This window comes from Macaca thibetana, chromosome 8 (assembly GCF_024542745.1).
Source record: "Macaca thibetana thibetana isolate TM-01 chromosome 8, ASM2454274v1, whole genome shotgun sequence".
In the NCBI taxonomy this organism is placed as follows: domain Eukaryota; kingdom Metazoa; phylum Chordata; class Mammalia; order Primates; family Cercopithecidae; genus Macaca; species Macaca thibetana.
The window spans coordinates 84,055,195-84,069,718 of record NC_065585.1 but is presented as its reverse complement, the minus strand read 5'-3'; the positions used below and the strand labels follow the sequence as shown (position 1 = coordinate 84,069,718).

Sequence of the window (14,524 nt, the reverse complement as noted above, 5' to 3'; positions counted from 1 at the left end):
AAAAAACGGTGGTACATCCCTACTATGAAATGTTATTCAGCAATAAAAAGAAACGAGCTATTGGGCACAAAACGAAACGAAGGGATCTTACACACATATTGCTGGGTGAAAGACACCCATCTGAAAAGGCTCTCCACTGTACGATTCCAGCTATATGACATTCTGGAAAAGGCAAAACTAAAAAGACAGTCAAAAAAGCAATAATTACTCGGGGTTTTGGGGAGATGAGAAGAGATGAATAGGTGGAACACAGAGGATTTTTAGGGCAGTGAAACTATTCTTTTGATACTGCAGTGATGGATACATGTCATTTTGCAATTATCAAAACCCATAAAGGGGCAGGGCATGGTAGCTCATGCCTGTAATCCCAGCACTTTTAGAGACTGAGGCGGGTGGAACGCTTGAGCAGTGGCGTGATCTCCACTAACTGCAACCTCTGCCTCCCAGGTTCAAGCAATTCTCCTGCCTCAGCCTCCTGAGTAGCTGGGACTACAGGCACCCACCACCACGCCCAGCTAATATTTGTATTTTTAGTAGAGATTTGGTGTTGCCATGTTGCCCAGGCTGGTCTTGAACTCCTGACCTCAAGAGATCCGCCCGTCTCGGCCTCCCAAAGTGCTGGGAATATAGGCATGAGCTTAAAACTACTGATTTCAGTAAGTAATAATGTATCAATACACACTCACCAATTACAACAAATTACCACATGAATGCAAGATGTTAATAATAGGGGAAATGAGGGTGGCAGAGGAGGTACATGGAAACTTTTCTATAAACCTAAAACTGCAAAAAACAAAACAAAACTAAACTAATCTAGGCCAGGCGCGGTGGCTCACGCCTGTAATCCTAACACTTTGGGAGGCCAAGGCAGGTGGATCACTTGAGGTCAGGAATTAGAAACCAGCCTAGCCGACGTGGTGAAACCCCGTCTCTACTAAGTACAAAACTTAGCTGGTCATGGTGGCGCATGCCTGTAATCCTAGCTACTCACGAGGCTGAGGCAAGAGAGTTGCTTGAACCCAGGAAGTGGAGGTTGCAGTGAACCGAGATCGTGCCACTGCACTCCAGCCTGGGCAACAGAGCAAGACTCCATCTCAAAAAAGAAAAAAAAGTAATCTATTCATTCAAAAAACAATCAAAAGAATACTCTATTCATTTGTGTAAAGGTTTAAAGCTGTGGCTCACCCTTCCCAACAGATCTCCAGATGGGAGAGCCGTGGGCAGAGCTGTAACTCAGTGCAGCTCAATTGCCGCTTGGAATCAGAGGCAAGGCCAGATGCTTGAAAGATGAACGGAGAAGCATGCAAACGGCAGGCGGATTCAGCTGCTTTCTTTGCATAAATAGAAACCCCCTCATCAAAAAAAAAAAAAAAACGACTATCCTTTTAGTGCTTTAGTATTCCCGCCTCACCTTGCATTAGTACTCAAGCCAAGAGCAAGCCCTATTGTCAGACTCTGTTTCCCGAGTCCAGTTCAGACCTACACAAGACGTTCAACTAGTTGTCCTACTGGCCCTATCTGACCAGTCGTGGACAAGGCAGGTGGTCAATTTCTTTTTCTTTATTTTTATTTTTAATTGAGACAGAGTCTTGCTCTGTTGCCCAGGCTGGAGTTCAGTGGCGCGATCTCGGCTCACTGCAAGCTCCGCCTCCCGGGTTCATGCCATTCTCCTGCCTCAGCCTCCCGAGTAGTTGGGACTACAGGCACCCACCACCACGCCCAGCTAATTTTTTGTATTTTTAGTAGAGACGGGGTTTCACCGTGTTAGCCAGGATGGTCTCGAACCTGACGTCAGGTGATCCGCCCGCCTCGGCCTCCCAAAGTGCTGGGATTACAGACGCGAGCCACCACATCCGGCCAGGCAGGTGGTCAATTTCTAAACGTGTGCTCATTTTTGTATCTAAGTACCTGGAATAAACCCAGCTCACTCTTGGCCCGGGTAGTTGTTCTCTTCCTTGGCTTCTGTTGGGATTCCCCATTTGCTCACATGTGCCTCCACGAGGTGTCCCAGTTTCTGATCCAACTCCCAAAAGAACTTCAACTCCAAGAAGGCAGGCTATGGGTTTTTCACTGCTTTGTTCTCTGGTTCCTGCATCTGAAATCACGCCTCATTCATAGGGGTATAAAAAAAATCATTGGTAAATGAATAAGTGAATGAATAAAGAAAGGAAAAATATATAAGCATAGTTTTCCCAACTGTTCTTTTTGTGGAAAAAAAACTCTTTTTCTCTAAGATTATGTTTTTCCAAGTTGTTTATATTAAAATGGCTTTTTTTTTCTAGTATAATAATAGAGGTTGCCTCTGTGCAAGGGACATTTACTTTCCACCACCATCCTTTGTACCTGAGCAAAGTGAAACTATTCTGTATGAAACTGTAGTGGTGGATACATGTCATTTTGCAGGTATCAAAACCCATAGAATGTACACAAAGAATGATCCCTTATGTAAATTCCTAACTTTAGTTAGTAATAATGTATCCGCATTCACCAATTATAACAAATTATCACACTAACGCAAGATATTAATAATAGGTGGGTAAGACGGTACATGGAAACTTTTCTATAAGCTGCTAAAAAAAATAGCCTGTTAATTTAAAAAATAAAAATACTCTATTAATTTGTTTAATAGATTTTTTTTTTTAAGGCAGAGTTGCACTCTGTCACCCAGGCTGGAGTGCAGTGGCTCAATCTCAGCTCACTGCAACCTCCACCTCCCGAGTTCAAGCGATTCTCCTACATCAGCCTTCTGAGTAGCCGGGACTATAGGTGCACGCCACCATATCCGGCTAATTTTGTGTTTTTAGTAGAAATGGGGTTTTGCCATGTTGGGCAGGCTGGTCTTGAACTCCTAACCTCAAGTGAACCACCCACCCTGGCCTCCCAAAGTCCTGTGATAACAGGCATGAGCCACACCCACACCCAGCCTGTTTAATAGACTCTTGAATACTAACCTATTTAAAAATAAATTAATACAAATAAAAAATAAAATAACAATGAAAAAGTCTTTTATGATGGCACTTTCAAAAAATCTCCATACTTAGCATAATAAAAATTTTAAACGTGCAATTCTATATCAATCTCCTAAATTTATGTAATTTGCTTAAAAAAGAACTACGGCAAAATTCTCAAATCTCAAAGCACTGAATATAGTGCCTTGCATATATTTGGCACTCCAATATTTGATAAGTGAATGAACCATCTCTAGTTCACAAGGCTTGGGGTTAGTGTATGGACTTCACAACAATGAAAGTGTTCATGACACTGTTGAGGGCCTTTGTCACCTGTCACTATACTCTCACAGCAAACTCCTAATTGCTTTCCCTGGAACTGGGCTCCTCCAGCTCGGATCCATTATTCTCACACTTCTCCCAATTGTTCATGTACGTGCACACTTGGGGTGCACTCCGGGCAGGGCATGGGTGTGGGCTGCAGAACGCTGGGGAGACCTCCCCAGTATCCTGATGCCGTGGGGTGGGTTGCAAGTGAGGCTGTCTCCCTGCATCAGAGTCACTTGGGACTTGTTACAAACACAGGCTCCAGGACGCAGAGTCCGAAGGGAGTCGCCTGAAGTCTGGTTATAAAGTCGCTCCAAGAGACATTCCCAAGCTGCTGTGTCCCTCTCTGCTCTGTGCCCTCTTCCCCTGTAGCTGCAAGCCAAAGAATGCCAATTGCAGGAACCCTGGAAGCTAGGCTGAGCCAGGAAGGTTTCTAGCCAGCAGCTCCGAAGAAGCACAGTGCTGCCTGTAGCTGGATTTCCCACTCTTGTCTAGAACTGTGAGAGAATACAGTTCCATTGCTTCACGCCACCCAGTCCGTGATACTTTTACAGCAGCCCTAAGAAACAAACACAGATTTAAATGTAATGCTTACACGCTGAATGACAATCCCCCACCACCATTTGTTTTTTGGTTTTACCTTGGCGATGATATAATTTGAATTTGAACCACAGGGTGTTTTTGTTTTTGTTTTTTGGTTTGTTTTTGTTGTTTTGAGATAGAGTCTCACTCTGTCACCCAGTCTGGAGTGCCATGGCTCGATCTCGGCTCACAGCAACCTCCGCCTCCTGAGTTCAAGCTATTCTCGTGCCTCAGCCTCCCGAGTAGCTGGGATTACAGGCACGTACCACCATGCCCGGCTTTTTTTTTTTTTTTTTTTTTTTTTTGTACTTTTAGTAGAGATGAAGTTTTGCCATGTTGTTCAGGCTGGTCTCGAACTTCTGGTCTCAAACCATCTGCCCGCCTCAGCCTTCCACAGTGTTGGGATTACAGGCATGAGCCACTGCGCCTGGCCAGAACCACAGTATTGATGGACCTGTGTGAGGTGCATACTCCTTTTCATTCTACTGCAAATCCTTCCACTTTCTGGAAACCTGCAAAATGGCGTACAAAATACACAAAGGGGTTCCCATTGCGAGAGCTATGGGGGCTTCTGGTTGGTCTCGTTTGGGGTCTGCTCTCAGCCCGGCTTTTCCTGTGATGGGGGGTGCATGTGAGTCCCCTGAAGATGTCTTTAGATCTGGGTCAGACGATCCCAGTACAACCACGAGGATGCTGCTGGCCTTGAAACCACACTTGTGACAAGGCTTTTTGTTCACAACCCATCCAGGTCCGGGGAAAACTGGGCTCATTTAGGAGTGCAAGGGACAGATTTAGGGAAAGGACGAAAGTTTCCCAAACATGGTGTGAATCCTGCTGGCTCTGGGATGCATGCTCTAACAGCAACACAGAGGACCACATTTCACCAGAATTATTGCTTTTATCGCCAAGGTCTTAGGTCTTTTGGACTCCAGTTTACTGATGAAGAAACAATTAAAATGCCTTGCATGAAATCAAAGAGATTTTGTTATCAGCTCCCCAGTTACCTGCTTGGCAGCTGCCTCTCATCTCTCTCTGGGATTTTAAAGCTCTTCCTAAGTCCAGATGCCCTGAACACTTAAAGATGCTTTAATAATAATAATAATAATGTTAAATAATAATTATAAAGGAAGTCCAATTATTTTCACTTGTCAAACATCTAATTATTAAAGCAGAGAAATTTATTGTTGGGACACATTAATCGCTGTATTAGGGGTGATGGTGGGGTGGGATGAAATATAAGTAGGTGTTGCTTTTTTATGTTAATATTTGACAGTGTGAGGAATGGATTTCAGCAGATTAACAGCAGCATTAATGATATATCAGAAGGATCAGCTCTCATTCGTCCTAGGCTACAGCATTACATGTAACCATAACCATCCACTTACATCACTGCAGAGAAGTGCTAGACATTGAGATGGCCACACTGTACTGGGAGTGCCTTCAACACAGTCCTGTGACTGCCTCTGGGCCGACAACTCCCCCCGCTGCACAAGCCATCGATGGCATTTCTTCACTGGGCTTTATTACTGTGAAGAAAACCTTTTTATTTCTTCACGTGATTTGACACTAGGAATTATTAAAAAGAACTTAACAAAACCAAAGCCATGACAAAAAAAAAAAAAAAAAAGAAACCCACACCAATATGTTGTGAATGTATCAATTTTATTCTTGGGACTGGTTTTATTATTTTTGGAACTATTACAAGACTTCTGTTAAACATGTTGAATGTTAAGAGGAAACAGACTCTCAGCAAATGTTGAAAACCAATTACAGAAACGTCCCTGCTAGAACTAGAGAAACACAGGGAGAGACCGAGGAGAAGTTTGTCCTCCCCTTCTCCCACTGCCCAAAACACACAGATGGTGGAATTCCCATGAAGAAAAATATGATGATTACACTGTGGCTCTTATTCTTCTGTTCACAGGCAAAAAAACACTAAAACGATACTTCTGAGTCAAACCTATTTATAATGAGTTCAACATAGGATTATTTAAGGCAAATCTGATACAGGAAAAAGTCATATAACTTACAGAATGATTCTTTACTATCCACAAAGAAATCTTCACTAATAAATCAAATTACATTTAAAAACACTTAAATTTCAAATATTAATCTATGGAACTTTCAGGAGCACATCTGCTGTAAACAGTATTGTAAAAGCATGCTATCATGTACACATTGATTAAAGTACATAATTTCATGTACATAAATACTGACAAGATTGAAATTTTTTAAATTTCAATTTTGAAACTCTAAAAACTGATTTAGGAAAAGGATCAACAGAAGAAAGAAACTTATTTTCAGTTATTATTCAGCTATTACTTTCCCATGTTCTACCATAAGTGAGGCTTTGTGCTAAGCACCAAAAAGGTACAGATATGTAAGACACCATCTTTGACCTCAATGAACTTCCCGTTCTGGAAAGGCAAGGCAGCAGTTACAATTCAATATGGTAGCCAGGCATTTGCAGTCCCAGCTACTTGGGAGGCTGAGCTGGGAGGATCACTTGAGCCCAGGAGTTTGAGGTTGCCGTGAGCTACGATTGTGCCACTGCACTCCTGCATGGGTGACAAAGCAAGACACCATCTCTAAAAAAATAAAAATTAAAGACATGTAAAAATAATTTTAAAATGCAATGCGCTAACGGCAATAATAGAGGCAGCCCACGTGGAAGGGGCTCTAGGAAGTCTTCGTATTCTTGGCAGAAGAACAGCATATGCAAGGTTGAGAGTGGTGGGTGGGTTAGGGCAGCAGTCTGATGCGTCAGAAGCAAGGATGCAGAAAGCAAAGACCACAGTGTAGACTGGAGGTGAAGGAGGGGCTGGACCATGATGGGTGTCTGAATCGGGCACCATCTGAGGAGGTCATCAAAGGCATATTCCTTAGGGGGTTTTGTAAAGACTTTTAAGAAGTGTGGGCAGAGTTAAGGGAATCAACACGGCAAGGCTCCCAGGGCCCAGTAGCAGTGGGAAGCCAGGCCCTCCCTTAGACTGAGAGGAGAAGATGGCACAGCCAGAGGCGGGCCGTGCGCTAGAGGCAAGGAAGAGTGGCCACCTGTTGAGCCCTAAGAAATACTAGAAAAAAGATCTGGAAAACTAGGTGCTTGTTATCAGATTTAAAATATTTTTAAATATTTGTAATATGTTTTAATATCTGGGTTTGAGAAATACCACATGGTAAAAGCTTAATTATGGAACTCCAGAAAAAAAAAAAAAAAAAAGACATACCCATTAGCTAATAAGAGGCCAGGTGGCTCTCTTTAGTAGGGCCTGAAGAGGTGTCTCCACTGCCCCTGGGGCACCTCGGGTGTTAAGACACTGGGCACAGCCATGCCTGTCACCCCCTGATGGCAGAGTGACTCGATGGGTCGGGCTTGCCAGCTGCTGTCCCTTCCTCCATGCTGTTCCCTAGATGTCACTTTACTGTACAGGAGCTAGAGAACCAGTTGTTGGCCAAAGATAAAGAGAGCTAAGTGATAAGTGGGAGGATGTGTGCATACAATCTTTTTCTCCCTCTCAGCCCGAACATCAAATCCTCACACTGATCCTTAATCACAAAAGTTAAACAGACTTAGCCAACTCAATTTTCAGTGATAATGAGCATCGAAAATCACATGGATTAATAAGTCACAAATGATCCCCTTCAGAATAATTTTATTTCTAACTTCTTAACCCACCTTATAGATGCTGTAAACAAGCAACAAGTGGGATTGATCTGAGACTGACTACACTCTTTTTTTCTCCTGTCTTCAGCAGAGCTACAGATGAGCGCTCTAATGGTCAAAAACTACAGAACCAGAGCCTAGAGAGAGAGCACAGGAACTGTAAGGGGTAGCAACCCATCAGCCTCGATTGCCATTAGTGATGTGCCAGGTCTTAGCCAAAGGTACAGACTGAAGAAGAGAGGCAAAAGAAAATTTTAAATACACAGTCCTTCCTCTCAGCCATGCTAATGAACCTCCAACATTCCTGTCTCTTGCTCTCTCGGTTCCTCCTCCCTTCTCCATCTTCTGAAGGTTTGGGTGACTTGTAGGCATTCAGCCAACAACTAAGTGACTGAGTATGCTAACACCTCTTCCGGGACTGACACATTAGATGCCATAACCACAGCCAATAGGCATAGAGTTCTATGGAGCAATAGGTCTGAAGGAAGAAAAAGAGGGGGAAAGGGAACAGAGAGACAGGAAGTGGAAAGACTTACCCAGGCACCACTATCCATGCCAAGGGTCTGTTTAAAAGAGCACAGAAGGCTGGGTGTGGTGGCTCATGCCTGTAATCCCAACACATTGGGAGGCCAAGGCGGGAGGATCACTTGAGCCCAGGAGTTCAACACTAAGCCTGGGCAACATGAAAAGGCCCTATCTTTAAAAAAGTGAATAAATTAGCTGGGTGTAGTGGTGTGTGCCTGTAGTCCCAGTTACTTGGGAGGCTGATGCAGGAGGATCAACTGAGCCTGAGAGGTCCAGGCTGCAGTGAGCTGTGATCACGACACTGCACTCCAGCCTGGGATGAGAGAGCAAGACCCTGTCTCAATCAATCCATCAATCAGTAAGACAGGATAGAAGAAGAAAATTCGAGGGGATAATACTGTTAAAAATTACACAGGTGCTTGACTTAACAGATGGCCATCTTATACTCACACAGCCACCTGAAATATAAATGAATGAAAAGGCTAATGCAAAAATGTTTAAATTAGTAAACTGTCCAAGAGGTCTGATCAAAATGAATTAATAATCTCTAAGTTGAAAAATAAATACTCATATCTATAGTTATAAGTCTGTTTAGTGAGTGATTGAAAATACACAGCCACAGGGCTTTGAGCAATCAGTTAGGCTGGAATCCCAGTTCTATATCCACCGACCGTCAGACCTTGGGCAAGTTACTTAACCTCTAGAGCATCAGTTTCCAAATCTTTAAAATGGGATAATTGTACCTGCCTCCTAAAATCTTTGTGAAGATTAAATAAAATACTTAGATTGGTGTTTGGCATATACCAAGTGTTCCATAAATATTATCACTCTATATAAAGTTACATATTGAATACCAAAGCAAAAATCCTAAGGAAAACACATGCTGGGAAAGTCTCAAACTTATTTTTTTGAGGCATTTTGTAACTGATAGCCTATACATATTGCCTAATGTTTGGGTTTATTATAAACAACTTATTTCACTGAGCTTAATTTCTAAATTTTAATCACTCAGTACCTTTTAAGTAAAACCAGTTTAATTATAAAAATTAAGAATGTAAGCGCTAGGAGTTTAAATAAAACTAAATCTGCTTCACTCACACAACTATTTATGGTTCACTTCCAGGGACAGCTATCAGAAATCACGCTATTTCTGCTTTTTTTATTCCTGTATTATGAGGGATGAGGGTGAGGCGTCTAGTAAACTATCATTTGAGGAAGCTGTAACTTTTTACAATTTTCCTTATATCTCTTCTCTTTTCCATACCAAAAAAAAAAAAAAAAAAAAAAAGACATATTGCATTACTATAAATTTGAGGAAAGTCTGTAAATTTAATTAACATCAAATCTGGTTTAGTGGAAATCACTCTAATAAGAAATGAGGTCATGTCTCTTGCAATGAATCATGTCATTAAATTTATCTTCTTTCTGAAGTCTTTCCTTCGTTTGTCATTTCTAAGTCCTTAATTGTTGTTGATTATTCAAATAAAATCAGTTTGTTTTAGTTTTGAAAAGATATTAAACTGATGCTAAAAAATCTCTCTCTCTACACGTCTGCTTTTAACTTTACAGTATTTTTTTCTAACCAGTTTTTTTAAAGCAAATACCAAGTTTACTTTATTCAAAATTCTCATTTATCATGTGTATCTCTTATTTCGCGGGTGTCTTCACATATTCCTCTACTGTTTTAATTTCCCTTTTTTTTTTTTTTTTTTAAAGAGACAGGGGTTTAACTATGTTGTCCAGGCTGGACTCAAACTCCAGGGCTCAAGTGAACCTCCCAAGTAGTTGGGACTACAGCATTGTGCCCAGCCTAATTTTCATTTACTCCACAATTACACTCTATAAGATTACAACCTCACTTAAATAACACCCAGGTATTTTCAAAGATAATCTTGGGAGAACTATCATCACCTCAAGGGCTCTTTCAAAGGTCTCATCTACTCCAAGGCCTTGAGATACGATTCAATCCATAGGACATATCAAGATTTCAACTCTAGTCAGAATCAGTATTTTAACAATGGAAGCAAACTGGGAAAGCTAACCAGTCTCACGTCTTTACACACATGGAAACTAAGACCATACATATTATAGTTACTTTTGCTTAACATTTTACAAAGGACATTCAGATGACTTATCACAGGTCCTAATTAAAGGAATCCTGAAGACAAAACCAAGTCACTTTCATAACACTTGACCCTTTTCAACTACCTTAATATTTTTCATCTTAGTTTAAAGGAAACCTTTATGTCAAATCCAACTATTTTATCTCCTTGTTAAAGCTGAGCTTGTATTTTAAATCAGCACCTTTATGCCAGTCTCAGAATCTCAAAAAAGTTACACTTTCCCCTACGGTGTTCCCACCACTGAATGGCCCCCAGGCGGGGCTTTCCCAGACCCTCGCTCCGCACCCATTTTGATCCAGGGAGGGGCGGCCGGGCAGGGACTGAGACGGCCGCGACCAGACAATGTCCTGCATTCACCGTGGCCTCGGCCAATCACAGGCCGGCGCCTCCCTGCCCCGCGCGGCGCCACCGGCCACCGCTCCGGCCGGAGGAAAACCTGGCTTCAGTCGGCCATCTGCGGCCAACCCAGTCAGAGCGCGCGGCGCTCCCACTGCGCCCGGCCCGGGGAAAGGGTCTGGGCGGCGGGCGCCGCGGCGTCCCCCGGGGCAGGGTCGCGCACGGAGGGCAGGACGCGCCGCCCCCTCCGCCCGAACGCGGCGCTGTCCCTTTAAGACGATCCTCCTCCCGGGGCCGAGCAGCGCGTTGGCGGCCCCGCCGCAGCGGGCAGCGACATCCGGGCTACCGGGCGGGCGACGGCGGCGGCCCCTCGGGCAGCTCTCAGTCCCCGCGGGACGCCCGGCGCGCCGCCGCCGGACAACAGGAGACCTCTAGGCCAAAAAATTTCCCCAAGCCCAGGGTCACACCGCGGCGGCCGCGGCATCTGCCGCCACCCGCCGCAGCCTCGCAGACTCCGGGATCGGGACGCCGGGGCCAGCACGCGGGTCACGAACGCTCAGCCCGCGGGGCCGCGCGGCGCGCGCTCCTCAGGCCCGCCCCACCTCCTGCGCGTGCCCAGGGGGCGGGGCGCCGCTGATCAGCCAATCAGCGCCAGATGTCCCGGGACCGCCCCTGAAGTCCTCTTAGGGGGAGGCACGGGAGGGAGAACTTCGTGGGGGGCACGGCGGCTGGTGGCGGGTGTGGAAAACTGGGAGCGCCAGAGGGGCTGGGAAGGTGGGCGCGAAGGCACTCACCCCGACTTCTAAGCTGTGCGGAAGTGAAAGGGGCGGGAGCGGCGGGGAAGGGCGCTGGCCGCTCGTGAGAACCGGCGCGGGCGGGCCGGGGGCGGGGAGGCGCCGGGAGCAGGTGGTGCAGCCCGAGGCGGGCGGGAGGGGCTGGCGTGTCCTGGAGACGGGAAAAGCGGGGATGGATGTGCTGAGCTAATAAGCGTACAGCCAGAGCTGTCAAGGTTTATTTATGCAGGACAGAGAACTTAGAGAAGTTATGCACTGACTGGTGGACACACGTTCTAAGATTTTCCTCCGTTCGGTTTAAGAGAAAAGTGCTTACATATTTCTGATGCCTGGTGATATTTAAAATTGAAAGTTGGTCACTTGATATTTTATTATGGGATTGGGAGAAAGAGGAACAAAAGGCATTTATAAAGCAAAAGCCATTTCTGTGATGCATTCTACCAAAAATTTGAGAACGAATGTGTTTCAACAATCGGATGCACGGAATTTGTAGGAGGGTAGAGTGGGGCTTGTATTGCCTGGGAGATTCACTGCCAGGTGGTCATGCATAAGCCCCTACTCCAAGCTCTCATTTTCCCTACCTGCAAAATTAGACCAATGAACACCCCTCCTGTCTCACCGCATGTTTTGAGATTCCGCGTGTATGAGGGAGGGAGGGAGGGCTGGAGCGCGGGCCGGCGCGGAGTGGGGGTCCCTGGGCGCCGTCTGGGCCGCCCTCTCTCCCGGGCGTGCTCTGGACCGTCTCGTCCCCTCCCGGCGCGTTATCCTGCTTCCGGAACCCCCGTGTCCTGAAGTCCAGGCATATTTAACTTGGATGCCACAGAAATCTCAAAATCTAGGCGTTCTCAGCGGAGCTCGGCACCTTCCCTACAAGCCTCGCGTGTTTCCCGACTCAGCAAAGACAACACTACAGTCTGGTCATTATCCTTCTACCCCAATTCACCTAGCCCCGGGATCCGCTTTGCGTCTGCACTTCAGGCCGCCTGGTTGTCGCTGCTGCCGCTCTCATGCCTCGGTGCGGGGCGCGGCGTCTCCCACCTGGACCTCCGGCGACCGCTCTCCGCTCTCTCTGCCTCCGCCCTTGCCCCTCCCCCGTCTCGACAGAGCAGCCAGTCAGATGCTTTATTTTAATGTAAATCCGATCGTGTCACTCCTGTTTACAATCTTTAATGGGCTCTCTGTTGCTCTTGGGCTAAAGTCCTATCTCCTTAAATTCGCTTAATAGGGCCCTCCTAATCCAGTTTCCGCTTTCGTCTGGCCTGGATCTTTTTACCTTGGGCCGCTCCTCCAGCCCTTCTTCGTGTTCCTCCCAACCTGGACTGCTTTCACTTCTCTCAGCTTGCCGACTCAAGCTGCTGCAGCACTTCTCCGTCTCCTCCCCGCTTCCTTCGTTTCCTGCACCTCCTTCCCCAGCGTGAGCGTTAAGGGCGCCCGTGGAACCCCTTCCTTTGCAGCGCACCCGTAGCCTTGCACTGCCGTGGGCAGCCGTCCGACCGGGGGCGCATCCCACGCCAGCCCTTTGGAGCGTGGGCTGCATTGTTCCCATTTCCTAGGACGGTCCTGACAATACTGGCAGAGCCCAAGAGCACTTTTAGGATACACAGTGATGGGCGCAGAAAACCAAACAAGTAGCCTGAGATCTTTGTTGATTGATTCATTTTATATTGCTGTATTTTTCAGTTTTAAAATTTTCCAGTTTATAAGAATAGCATGTTTTTTAAATATATATGTATATATAAATTTAAAACTGATAGGACGTTTTACACCACAAACAATTACAAATCTCTTTTAGCAGAAAGTGTGTGGGTTTATGAAATGAAATCAGGAACAGAGGCTCGATGTTCAATGCACATGGGCAGAAATGTTCACTTTAAGCTCAGATGCTGAAACTTTAAAACAGCTGAAACTCATACCCCAATAATGATTACAGGAAGGACCAGAAGAAAAGAGCAGTAAGCTGGGCTTATTATTAATTTGTAGGCTAGTAATTATCGATAGGTTAAGAAATTGCTTTTGAAACAATTCCTGGTACTGTTAATATTTCTATTGTTTATATGAGATGTCAGTGTAACAAATTGAAATTCTCATTTTCCCAGTGCTCCCTCCCAGCTAGCAATGATAACGTATGTGCCTTTGGATCTGTAGTATTTCTAAACATGGTTCTGCTACACACTTTCCAATAAAGTTAAACAAGAATTCTTTGTTGAGCTATGTAATATTTAGAAGGGAGGATAGGGGAATAAATCTTAACTACTGCAAATTGTTTCCCTTCAGCCTAACTCTGAAGGAGATCCTTGTTGGTTTTTTCATTACTGTACTACTAGGTTGTTTACTTTGTTACACTTTGTGGAAGGGAGCAGAACTTAGTAAATAATAAAAAATAAAAAATGAGTGGGGAGAGTTTAATAAAATAAGCAAAAAATAAATGAAATATAGAAATAAAGTAATAATGCACTTTGAGTTAGAAAAATTTGTTTCTATGCTCTGTGCTATAATTAACATAAGATCTTATATTGCTCAATTTATCTAATGAAAACAATATTTCAAGCAGAAGAAATAGGCATTATAGTTATTTACTGTTTCTATAGAAAAATATTCTCCAAACATGCATTTTATCTGTTTATAGGACCTGTCAAATAACTATTATAAACAAATGATAAGAGAAAAATAAATGCTGGAGAAATGGCTTTTCTTTTGGAGGTAGACTTGAATAATTTTGAATTTAGAAAACATTTTAGATACTCTAATTTGGTAAAAGTCCTAAGATTATACTTCACTTACATTTCAGCTAACTGCATTTTTCACTTTTTAAACCTGTTAAAAAATTTTATTTCCAAACTTGATGGAATGGTAAAGGATTTTTAAAAAGTGTTTATAATGAAACATTTTTAATAGCTAGTTTTAAGAGTATATCTATAATGGAAACACAGTACATTTCAGGCTTATTTATAAGCATGCCAAACCTGATTAGGTGACTACTTGAAAGAAACATACTGAAAATGAGATCTATTGCCATTTGCTGCATTTGTTGGTTTAGCAGAAATTTCCCATTAATTGGGCATTGAAAAGGCACTGCCAGTCTAGTAGAGATAGGCAGATATGATGACTAGAGAAAGGGAGAGTAGAAACAGGGTGAGATGTGGGACTAAAAGACTGAGGACTAAGTCAGCGAGCTTTACCTTCTGCAAATTATGTCTGAGACTTAGTTTCCACATTTACAAATTG

General features: G+C 44.2%; 1 long non-coding RNA gene across 1 annotated transcript; it reads right to left on the bottom strand.

Moving 5' to 3' along the window:
• Positions 1-5,804: 5,804 nt before the first annotated feature.
• On the bottom strand, positions 5,805-10,542 carry LOC126960807 (uncharacterized). Its single transcript, XR_007728116.1, has 2 exons — positions 10,455-10,542; positions 5,805-7,658 (listed from the first exon to the last, which is right to left on the bottom strand). It is a non-coding gene; the product is annotated as an uncharacterized LOC126960807 (long non-coding RNA).
• Positions 10,543-14,524: the final 3,982 nt, after the last annotated feature.